Source organism: Oncorhynchus gorbuscha, unplaced genomic scaffold, assembly GCF_021184085.1.
Source record: "Oncorhynchus gorbuscha isolate QuinsamMale2020 ecotype Even-year unplaced genomic scaffold, OgorEven_v1.0 Un_scaffold_1568, whole genome shotgun sequence".
NCBI lineage: Eukaryota > Metazoa > Chordata > Actinopteri > Salmoniformes > Salmonidae > Oncorhynchus > Oncorhynchus gorbuscha.
In genome coordinates, this window is record NW_025746307.1 from 51103 (window position 1) to 63098 (window position 11996).

Consider the following 11996-nt stretch of genomic DNA (forward strand, 5'->3'; position numbering starts at 1 on the left):
CTTTAAAAAATTATCCTATCTTAATCGACGATGGATTTGGCAGTGCGGTCATTGAGATTTCATACTTCTTATTGGAGTCACAGGGGGATTAGCTCAAATGGTAGAGTACTCGCTTAGCATGTGAGAGGTAGTGGGATTGTTTCCTGCATCCTCCAAATATTTAGTTTAGTTCAATCAGCACACATTGTTGTTGTAGCTCTGGATACTAACCCAACAATACAACTATTTCCACCACTGGGCTTACTGCAGTCACTACTTCAACCTTTACTGAAGTACCATGAAAAATACTTTTAGACAGCTGAAGCAAGCATACTTTAAAAAAAGTATCCTTTCTTATGGACGAGGGATTTGGCAGTGCGGTCATTGAGGTTTCATAATTCTGATTGGAGCTGCAGGGGGATTAGCTCAAATGGTAGAGCGCTCGCTTAGCATGAGAGAGGTAGCAGAATCGATGCCTGCATCCTCCAACTATTTAGTTTGGTTCAATCACACATTGTTGTTGTAGCTCTGGATACTAACCCAACAATACAACTATTTCCACCACTGGGCTTACTGCAGTCACTACTTCAACCTTTACTGAACTACCATGAAAAATACTTTTAGACAGCTGAAGCAAGTATACTTTTAAAAAAAGTATCCTTTCTTATGGACGAGGGATTTGGCAGTGCGGTCATTGAGATTTCATACTTCTTGTTGAAGGAACAGGGGATTAGCTCAAATGGTAGAGCGCTCACTTAGCATGTGAGAGGGAGCGGGATTGATGCCTGCATCCTCCAACTATTTAGTTTGGTTCAATCAGCACACTTTGTTGTTGTAGCTCTGGATACTAACCCAACAATACAACTATTTCCACCACTGGGCTTACTGCAGTCACTACTTCAACCTTTACTGAACTACCATGAAAAAAACTTTTAGACAGCTGAAGCAAGCATACTTTTTAAAAATTATCCTATCTTAATCGACGATGGATTTGGCAGTGCGGTCATTGAAATTTCATACTTCTTGTTGAAGGAACAGGGGGATTAGCTCAAGTGGTAGAGCGCTCGCTTAGCATGCGAGAGGTAGCGGGATTGATACCTGCATCCTCCAAATATTTAGTTTGGTTCAATCAGCACACATTGTTGTTGTAGCTCTGGATACTAACCCAACAATACAACTATTTCCACCACTGGGCTTACTGCAGGCACTACTTCAACCTTTACTGAACTACCATGAAAAATACTTTTAGACAGCTGAAGCAAGCATACTTTTTAAAAAAGTATCCTATCTTAATGGACGATGGATTTGGCAGTGCGGTCATTGAGATTTCATACTTCTTATTGGAGTCACAGGGGATTAGCTCAAATGGTAGAGTACTCGCTTAGCATGTGAGAGAGGTAGTGGGATTGTTTCCTGCATCCTCCAAATATTTAGTTTAGTTCAATCAGCACACATTGTTGTTGTAGCTCTGGATACTAACCCAACAATACAACTATTTCCACCACTGGGCTTACTGCAGTCACTACTTCAACCTTTACTGAAGTACCATGAAAAATACTTTTAGACAGCTGAAGCAAGCATACTTTAAAAAAAGTATCCTTTCTTATGGACGAGGGATTTGGCAGTGCGGTCATTGAGGTTTCATAATTCTGATTGGAGCTGCAGGGGATTAGCTCAAATGGTAGAGCGCTCGCTTAGCATGCGAGAGGTAGTGGGATCGATGCCCACATCCTCCAAATATTTAGTTTGGTTCAATTAGCACACATTGTTGTTGTAGCTCTGGATACTAACCCAACAATACAACTATTTCCACCACTGGGCTTACTGCAGGCAATACTTCAACCTTTACTGAACTACCATGAAAAATACTTTTAGACAGCTGAAGCAAGTATACTTTAAAAGTATCCTTTCTTATGAACGAGGGATTTGGCAGTGCGGTCATTGAGATTTCATACTTCTTGTTGGAGGCACAGGGGATTAGCTCAAATGTTAGAGCGCTCGCTTAGCATGAGAGAGGTAGCAGAATCGATGCCTGCATCCTCCAACTATTTCGTTTGGTTCAATCATTGTTGTTGTAGCTCTGGAAACGAACCCAACAATACAACTATTTCCACCACTGGGCTTACTGCAGTCACTACTTCAACTTTTACTGAACTACCATGAAAAATACTTTTAGACAGCTGAAGCAAGTATCCTTTCTTAGGGACGAGGGATTTGGCAGTGCGGTCATTGAGATTTCATACTTCTTGTTGAAGGAACAGAGGGATTAGTTCAAATGGTAGAGCGCTCACTTAGCATGTGAGAGGGAGCGGGATTGATGCCTGCATCCTCCAACTATTTAGTTTGGTTCAATCAGCACACATTGTTGTTGTAGCTCTGGATACTAACCCAACAATACAACTATTTCCACCACTGGGCTTACTGCAGTCACTACTTCAACCTTTACTGAACTACCATGAAAAAAACTTTTAGACAGCTGAAGCAAGCATACTTTTTAAAAATTATCCTATCTTAATCGACGATGGATTTGGCAGTGCGGTCATTGAGATTTCATACTTCTTATTGGAGTCACAGGGGATTAGCTCAAATGGTAGAGTACTCGCTTAGCATGTGAGAGGTAGTGGGATTGTTTCCTGCATCCTCCAAATATTTAGTTTAGTTCAATCAGCACACATTGTTGTTGTAGCTCTGGATACTAACCCAACAATACAACTATTTCCACCACTGGGCTTACTGCAGTCACTACTTCAACCTTTACTGAAGTACCATGAAAAATACTTTTAGACAGCTGAAGCAAGCATACTTTTAAAAAAGTATCCTTTCTTATGGACGAGGGATTTGGCAGTGCGGTCATTGAGGTTTCATAATTCTGATTGGAGCTGCAGGGGGATTAGCTCAAATGGTAGAGCGCTCGCTTAGCATGTGAGAGGTAGTGTGATCGATGCCTGCATCATCCAACTATTTAGTTTGGTTCAATCAGCACACATTGTTGTTGTAGCTCTGGATACTAACCCAACAATACAACTATTTCCACCACTGGGCTTACTGCAGTCACTACTTCAACCTTTACTGAACTACCATGAAAAATATTTTTAGAGAGCTGAAGCAAGCATACTTTTAAAAAAGTATCCTTTCTTATGGACGAGGGATTTGGCAGTGCGGTCATTGAGATTTCATACTTCTTGTTGGAGGCGCAGGGGGATTAGCTCAAATGGTAGAGCGCTCGCTTAGCATGTGAGAGGTAGCGGGATTGATGCCTGCATCCTCCAACTATTCAGTTTGGTTCAATCAGCACACATTGTTGTTGTAGCTCTGGATACTAACCCAACAATACAACTATTTCCACCACTGGGCTTACTGCAGTCACTACTTCAACCTTTACTGAACTACCATGAAAAAACTTTTAGACAGCTGAAACAAGCATACTTTTTAAAAAGTATCCTTTCTAATGGATGAGGGATTTGGCAGTGCGGTCATTGCGATTTCATACTTCTTGTTGAAGGAACAGGGGGATTAGCTCAAATGGTAGAGCGCTCGCTTAGCATTTGAGAGGGAGCGGGATCGATGCCTTCATCCTCCAACTATTTAGTTTGGTTCAATCAGCACACATTGTTGTTGTAGCTCTGGATACTAACCCAACAATACAACTATTTCCACCACTGGGCTTACTGCAGTCACTACTTCAACCTTTACTGAACTACCATGAAAAATACTTTTAGACAGCTGAAGCAAGCATACTTTTTAAAAATTATCCTATCTTAATCGACGATGGATTTGGCAGTGCGGTCATTGAGATTTCATACTTCTTATTGGAGTCACAGGGGATTAGCTCAAATGGTAGAGTACTCGCTTAGCATGTGAGAGGTAGTGGGATTGTTTCCTGCATCCTCCAAATATTTAGTTTAGTTCAATCAGCACACATTGTTGTTGTAGCTCTGGATACTAACCCAACAATACAACTATTTCCACCACTGGGCTTACTGCAGTCACTACTTCAACCTTTACTGAAGTACCATGAAAAATACTTTTAGACAGCTGAAGCAAGCATACTTTAAAAAAAGTATCCTTTCTTATGGACGAGGGATTTGGCAGTGCGGTCATTGAGGTTTCATAATTCTGATTGGAGCTGCAGGGGGATTAGCTCAAATGGTAGAGCGCTCGCTTAGCATGCGAGAGGTAGTGGGATCGATGCCCACATCCTCCAAATATTTAGTTTGGTTCAATTAGCACACATTGTTGTTGTAGCTCTGGATACTAACCCAACAATACAACTATTTCCACCACTGGGCTTACTGCAGGCAATACTTCAACCTTTACTGAACTACCATGAAAAATACTTTTAGACAGCTGAAGCAAGTATACTTTTAAAAAAGTATCCTTTCTTATGAACGAGGGATTTGGCAGTGCGGTCATTGAGATTTCATACTTCTTGTTGGAGGCACAGGGGGATTAGCTCAAATGTTAGAGCGCTCGCTTAGCATGAGAGAGGTAGCAGAATCGATGCCTGCATCCTCCAACTATTTCGTTTGGTTCAATCATTGTTGTTGTAGCTCTGGAAACGAACCCAACAATACAACTATTTCCACCACTGGGCTTACTGCAGTCACTACTTCAACTTTTACTGAACTACCATGAAAAATACTTTTAGACAGCTGAAGCAAGTATCCTTTCTTAGGGACGAGGGATTTGGCAGTGCGGTCATTGAGATTTCATACTTCTTGTTGAAGGAACAGAGGGATTAGTTCAAATGGTAGAGCGCTCACTTAGCATGTGAGAGGGAGCGGGATTGATGCCTGCATCCTCCAACTATTTAGTTTGGTTCAATCAGCACACATTGTTGTTGTAGCTCTGGATACTAACCCAACAATACAACTATTTCCACCACTGGGCTTACTGCAGTCACTACTTCAACCTTTACTGAACTACCATGAAAAAAACTTTTAGACAGCTGAAGCAAGCATACTTTTTAAAAATTATCCTATCTTAATCGACGATGGATTTGGCAGTGCGGTCATTGAGATTTCATACTTCTTATTGGAGTCACAGGGGGATTAGCTCAAATGGTAGAGTACTCGCTTAGCATGTGAGAGGTAGTGGGATTGTTTCCTGCATCCTCCAAATATTTAGTTTAGTTCAATCAGCACACATTGTTGTTGTAGCTCTGGATACTAACCCAACAATACAACTATTTCCACCACTGGGCTTACTGCAGTCACTACTTCAACCTTTACTGAAGTACCATGAAAAATACTTTTAGACAGCTGAAGCAAGCATACTTTTAAAAAAGTATCCTTTCTTATGGACGAGGGATTTGGCAGTGCGGTCATTGAGGTTTCATAATTCTGATTGGAGCTGCAGGGGGATTAGCTCAAATGGTAGAGCGCTCGCTTAGCATGCGAGAGGTAGTGGGATCGATGCCCACATCCTCCAAATATTTAGTTTGGTTCAATTAGCACACATTGTTGTTGTAGCTCTGGATACTAACCCAACAATACAACTATTTCCACCACTGGGCTTACTGCAGGCAATACTTCAACCTTTACTGAACTACCATGAAAAATACTTTTAGACAGCTGAAGCAAGTATACTTTAAAAAAAGTATCCTTTCTTATGAACGAGGGATTTGGCAGTGCGGTCATTGAGATTTCATACTTCTTGTTGGAGGCACAGGGGGATTAGCTCAAATGTTAGAGCGCTCGCTTAGCATGAGAGAGGTAGCAGAATCGATGCCCGCATCCTCCAACTATTTCGTTTGGTTCAATCATTGTTGTTGTAGCTCTGGAAACGAACCCAACAATACAACTATTTCCACCACTGGGCTTACTGTCATGCAGGTGAAAGAGGACCCAAAAGCGACTTGGCGAAAACAGAGTCTTTAATCCAGTAAAGTAAATACAAACAAAAAACACAACTTTCACTCGAAATGACGAGGACAAACTGGAGACTCGATCTTGAACAGCAGGTGAACAGCAGGTTGCCTCGGGAAGGCACTTGAACCAGACAGACTCAGACACCTGCTCACCACGCAGCATCTGAGGAAAACACGACACGACAGGGCGATACACAAACACAGCACGGTGAATTCTAGACAAGGAACCGACAGGACAGGAACGGAACACAAAGGAAGAAATAGGGACTCTAATCAGGGGAAAGGATCGGGAACAGGTGTGGGAAGACTAAATGATTGATTAGGGGAATAGGAACAGCTGGGAGCAGGAACGGAACGATAGAGAGAAGAGAGAGCGAGAGAGTGAGAGAGGGAGGGGAGAGAGAGGGATAGAAAGAGGGAAAGAACCTAATAAGACCAGCAGAGGGAAACGAATAGAATGGGAAGCACAGGGATAAGACAAGATAATAAATGACAAAACATGACAGTACCCCCACTCACCGAGCGCCTCCTGGCGCACTCGAGGAGGAATCCTGGCGGCAACGGAGGAAATCATCAATGAGTGAACGGTCCAGCACGTCCCGAGACGGAACCCAACTCCTCTCCTCAGGACCGTAACCCTCCCAATCCACTAAGTATTGGTGACCCCGTCCCCGAGAACGCATGTCCATGATCTTATGTACCTTGTAAATAGGTGCGCTCGACAAGGACGGGAGGGGGAGGGAAGACGAACGGGGGTGCGAAGAAAGGGCTTAACACAGGAGACATGGAAGACAGGATGGACGCGACGAAGATGTCGCGGAAGAAGCAGTCGCACAGCGACAGGATTGACGACCTGGGAGACACGGAACGGACCAATGAACCGCGGAGTCAACTTACGAGAAGCTGTCGTAAGAGGAAGGTTGCGAGTGGAAAGCCACACTCTCTGGCCGCAACAATACCTTGGACTCTTAATCCTGCGTTTATTGGCGGCTCTCACAGTCTGTGCCCTGTAACGGCAAAGTGCAGACCTCACCCTCCTCCAGGTGCGCTCACAACGTTGGACAAACGCTTGAGCGGAGGGAACGCTGGACTCGGCAAGCTGGGATGAGAACAGAGGAGGCTGGTAACCCAGACTACTCTGAAACGGAGATAACCCGGTAGCAGACGAAGGAAGCGAATTGTGAGCGTATTCTGCCCAGGGGAGCTGTTCTGCCCAAGACGCAGGGTTTCTGAAAGAAAGACTGCGTAGTATGCGACCAATCGTCTGATTGGCCCTCTCTGCTTGACCGTTAGACTGGGGATGAAACCCGGAAGAGAGACTGACGGACGCACCAATCAAACGACAGAACTCCCTCCAAAACTGTGACGTGAATTGCGGGCCTCTGTCTGAAACGGCGTCTAACGGGAGGCCATGAATTCTGAATACATTCTCGATAATGATTTGTGCCGTCTCCTTAGCGGAAGGAAGTTTAGCGAGGGGAATGAAATGTGCCGCCTTAGAGAACCTATCGACAACCGTAAGAATCACAGTCTTCCCCGCAGACAAAGGCAGACCGGTAATGAAGTCTAGGGCGATGTGAGACCATGGTCGAGAAGGAATGGGGAGCGGTCTGAGACGACCGGCAGGAGGAGAGTTACCCGACTTAGTCTGCGCGCAGTCCGAACAAGCAGCCACGAAACGGCGCGTGTCACGCTCCTGAGTCGGCCACCAAAAGCGCTGGCGAATAGACGCAAGAGTGCCTCGAACACCGGGATGACCAGCTAACTTGGCAGAGTGAGCCCACTGAAGAACAGCCAGACGAGTGGAAACAGGAACGAAAAGGAGGTTACTAGGACAAGCGCGCGGCGACGCAGTGTGCGTGAGTGCTTGCTTAACCTGTCTTTCAATTCCCCAGACTGTTAACCCGACAACACGCCCATAAGGAAGAATCCCCTCGGGATCAGTAGAAGCCACAGAAGAACTAAACAGACGGGATAAGGCATCAGGCTTGGTGTTCTTGCTACCCGGACGGTAAGAAATCACAAACTCGAAACGAGCGAAAAACAACGCCCAACGAGCTTGACGGGCATTAAGTCGTTTGGCAGAACGGATGTACTCAAGGTTCTTATGGTCTGTCCAAACGACAAAAGGAACGGTCGCCCCCTCAACCACTGTCGCCATTCGCCTAGGGCTAAGCGGATGGCGAGCAGTTCACGGTTACCCACATCATAGTTGCGCTCAGATGGCGACAGGCGATGAGAAAAATAAGCGCAAGGATGAACCTTATCGTCAGACTGGAAGCGCTGGGATAGAATGGCTCCCACGCCTACCTCTGAAGCGTCAACCTCGACAATGAATTGTCTAGTGACGTCAGGAGTAACGAGGATAGGAGCGGACGTAAAACGTTCTTTTAGAAGATCAAAAGCTCCCTGGGCGGAACCGGACCACTTAAAACACGTCTTGACAGAAGTAAGAGCTGTGAGAGGGGCAGCAACTTGACCGAAATTACGAATGAAACGCCGATAGAAATTAGCGAAACCTAAAAGCGCTGCAACTCGACACGTGACCTTGGAACGGGCCAATCACTGACAGCTTGGACCTTAGCGGAATCCATCTGAATGCCTTCAGCGGAAATAACGGAACCGAGAAAAGTAACGGAGGAGACATGAAAAGAGCACTTCTCAGACTTTACGTAGAGACAATTCTCTAAAGGCGCTGTAGAACACGTCGAACGTGCTGAACATGAATCTCGAGTGACGGAGAAAAAATCAGGATATCGTCAAGATAGACAAAAACAAAGATGTTCAGCATGTCTCTCAGAACATCATTAACTAATGCCTGAAAAACAGCTGGCGCATTGGCGAGACCAAACGGCAGAACCCGGTACTCAAAATGCCCTAACGGAGTGTTAAACGCCGTTTTCCACTCGTCCCCCTCTCTGATGCGCACGAGATGGTAAGCGTTACGAAGGTCCAACTTAGTAAAGCACCTGGCTCCTGCAGAATCTCGAAGGCTGATGACATAAGGGGAAGCGGATAACGATTCTTAACCGTTATGTCATTCAGCCCTCGATAATCCACGCAGGGCGCAGAGTACCGTCCTTCTTCTTAACAAAAGAACCCCGCCCCGGCCGGAGAGGAAGAAGGCACTATGGTACCGGCGTCAAGAGACACAGACAAATAATCCTCGAGAGCCTTACGTTCGGGAGCCGACAGAGAGTATAGTCTACCCCGAGGAGGAGTGGTCCCCGGAAGGAGATCAATACTACAATCATACGACCGGTGAGGAGGAAGGGAGTTGGCTCGGGACCGACTGAAGACCGTGCGCAGATCATGATATTCCTCCGGCACTCCTGTCAAATCGCCAGGTTCCTCCTGAGAAGTAGGGACAGAAGAAACGGGAGGGATGGCAGACATTAAACACTTCACATGACAAGAAACGTTCCAGGATAGGATAGAATTACTAGACCAATTAATAGAAGGATTATGACATACTAGCCAGGGATGACCCAAAACAACAGGTGTAAACGGTGAACGAAAAATCAAAAAAGAAATAGTCTCACTGTGGTTACCAGATACTGTGAGGGTTAAAGGTAGTGTCTCAAATCTGATACTGGGAAGATGACTACCATCTAAGGCGAACATGGGCGTAGGCTTCTCTAACTCTCTGAAAGGAATGTCATGTTTCCGAACCCATGCTTCGTCCATGAAACAACCCTCAGCCCCAGAGTCTATCAAGGCACTACATGTAGCACCCGAACCGGTCCAGCGTAGATGGACCGACAAAGTAGTACAGGATCTTGATGGAGAGACTTGAGTAGTTGCGCTCACCTGTAGCCCTCCGCTTACAGATGAGCTCTGGCTTTACTGGACATGAATTAACAAAATGTCCAGCAACTCCGCAATAGAGGCACAGGCGGTTGGTGATCCTCCGTTCCCTCTCCTTAGTCGAGATGCGAATCCCTCCCAGCTGCATGGGCTCAGACTCTGAGCCAGAGGAGGAGATGGTTGCGATGCGGAGCAGGGAAACACCGTTGATGCGAGCTCTCTTCCACGAGCCCGGTGACGAAGATCTACCCGTCGTTCTATGCGGATGGCGAGAGCAATCAAAGAGTCCACATCTGAAGGAACCTCCCTGGAGAGAATCTCATCCTTAACCACTGCGTGGAGTCCCTCCAGAAAACGAGCGAGCAGCGCCGGCTCGTTCCACTCACTAGAGGCAGCAAGAGTGCGAAACTCAATAGAATAATCCGTTATGGACCGTTCACCTTGGCATAAGGAAGCCAGGGCCCTAGAAGCCTCCCCACCAAAAACTGAACGGTCAAAAACCCGAATCATCTCCTCTTTAAAGTTCTGGAACTTGTTAGAGCAATCAGCCCTTGCCTCCCAGATAGCTGTGCCCCATTCTCGAGCCCGGCCAGTAAGGAGTGAAATGACGTAAGCAACCCGAGCTCTCTCTCTAGAGTATGTGTTGGGTTGGAGAGAGAACACAATCTCACACTGCGTGAGAAAGGAGCGGCACTCAGTGGGCTGCCCGGAGTAGCAAGGTGGGTTATTAACCCTAGGTTCTGGAGGCTCGGCAGGCCAGGAAGTAACAGGTGGCACGAGACGTAGACTCTGGAACTGTCCAGAGAGGTCGGAAACCTGAGCGGCCAGGTTCTCCACGGCATGGCGAGCAGCAGACAATTCCTGCTCGTGTCTGCCGAGCATGGCTCCTTGGATCTCGACGGCAGTGTAACGAGCGTCTGAAGTCGCTGGGTCCATTCCTTGGTCGGTTCCTTCTGTCATGCAGGTGAAAGAGGACCCAAAAGCGACTTGGCGAAAACAGAGTCTTTAATCCAGTAAAGTAAATACAAACAAAAAACACAACTTTCACTCGAAATGACGAGGACAAACTGGAGACTCGATCTTGAACAGCAGGTGAACAGCAGGTTGCCTCGGGAAGGCACTTGAACCAGACAGACTCAGACACCTGCTCACCACGCAGCATCTGAGGAAAACACGACACGACAGGGCGATACACAAACACAGCACGGTGAATTCTAGACAAGGAACCGACAGGACAGGAACGGAACACAAAGGAAGAAATAGGGACTCTAATCAGGGGAAAGGATCGGGAACAGGTGTGGGAAGACTAAATGATTGATTAGGGGAATAGGAACAGCTGGGAGCAGGAACGGAACGATAGAGAGAAGAGAGAGCGAGAGAGTGAGAGAGGGAGGGGGAGAGAGAGGGATAGAAAGAGGGAAAGAACCTAATAAGACCAGCAGAGGGAAACGAATAGAATGGGAAGCACAGGGACAAGACAAGATAATAAATGACAAAACATGACACTTACTGCAGTCACTACTTCAACTTTTACTGAACTACCATGAAAAATACTTTTAGACAGCTGAAGCAAGTATCCTTTCTTAGGGACGAGGGATTTGGCAGTGCGGTCATTGAGATTTCATACTTCTTGTTGAAGGAACAGAGGGATTAGCTCAAATGGTAGAGCGCTCACTTAGCATGTGAGAGGGAGCGGGATTGATGCCTGCATCCTCCAACTATTTAGTTTGGTTCAATCAGCACACATTGTTGTTGTAGCTCTGGATACTAACCCAACAATACAACTATTTCCACCACTGGGCTTACTGCAGTCACTACTTCAACCTTTACTGAACTACCATGAAAAATATTTTTAGAGAGCTGAAGCAAGCATACTTTAAAAAAAGTATCCTTTCTTATGGACGAGGGATTTGGCAGTGCGGTCATTGAGATTTCATACTTATTATTGGAGTCACAGGGGGATTAGCTCAAATGGTAGAGTACTCGCTTAGCATGTGAGAGGTAGTGGGATTGTTTCCTGCATCCTCCAAATATTTAGTTTAGTTCAATCAGCACACATTGTTGTTGTAGCTCTGGATACTAACCCAACAATACAACTATTTCCACCACTGGGCTTACTGCAGTCACTACTTCAACCTTTACTGAATTACCATGAAAAATACTTTTAGACAGCTGAAGCAAGCATACTTTTAAAAAAGTATCCTTTCTTATGGACGAGGGATTTGGCAGTGCGGTCATTGAGATTTCATACTTCTGATTGGAGCTGCAGGGGGATTAGCTCAAGTGGTAGAGCGCTCGCTTAGCATGCGAGAGGTAGCGGGATCGATACCTGCATCCTCCA

At 45.8% G+C, this 11996-nt stretch overlaps 3 non-coding genes across 3 annotated transcripts; all 3 read left to right on the forward strand.

Moving 5' to 3' along the window:
• The first annotated feature begins 4110 nt into the window (after window positions 1–4110).
• Window positions 4111–4183, forward strand: trnaa-agc. The gene has a single exon. It is a non-coding gene; the product is annotated as a tRNA-Ala (tRNA).
• A 1153-nt stretch (window positions 4184–5336) lies between these two features.
• trnaa-agc lies at window positions 5337–5409 on the forward strand. Its single transcript has one exon. It is a non-coding gene; the product is annotated as a tRNA-Ala (tRNA).
• Window positions 5410–11923: 6514 nt separating this feature from the next.
• trnaa-agc lies at window positions 11924–11996 on the forward strand. The gene has a single exon. It is a non-coding gene; the product is annotated as a tRNA-Ala (tRNA).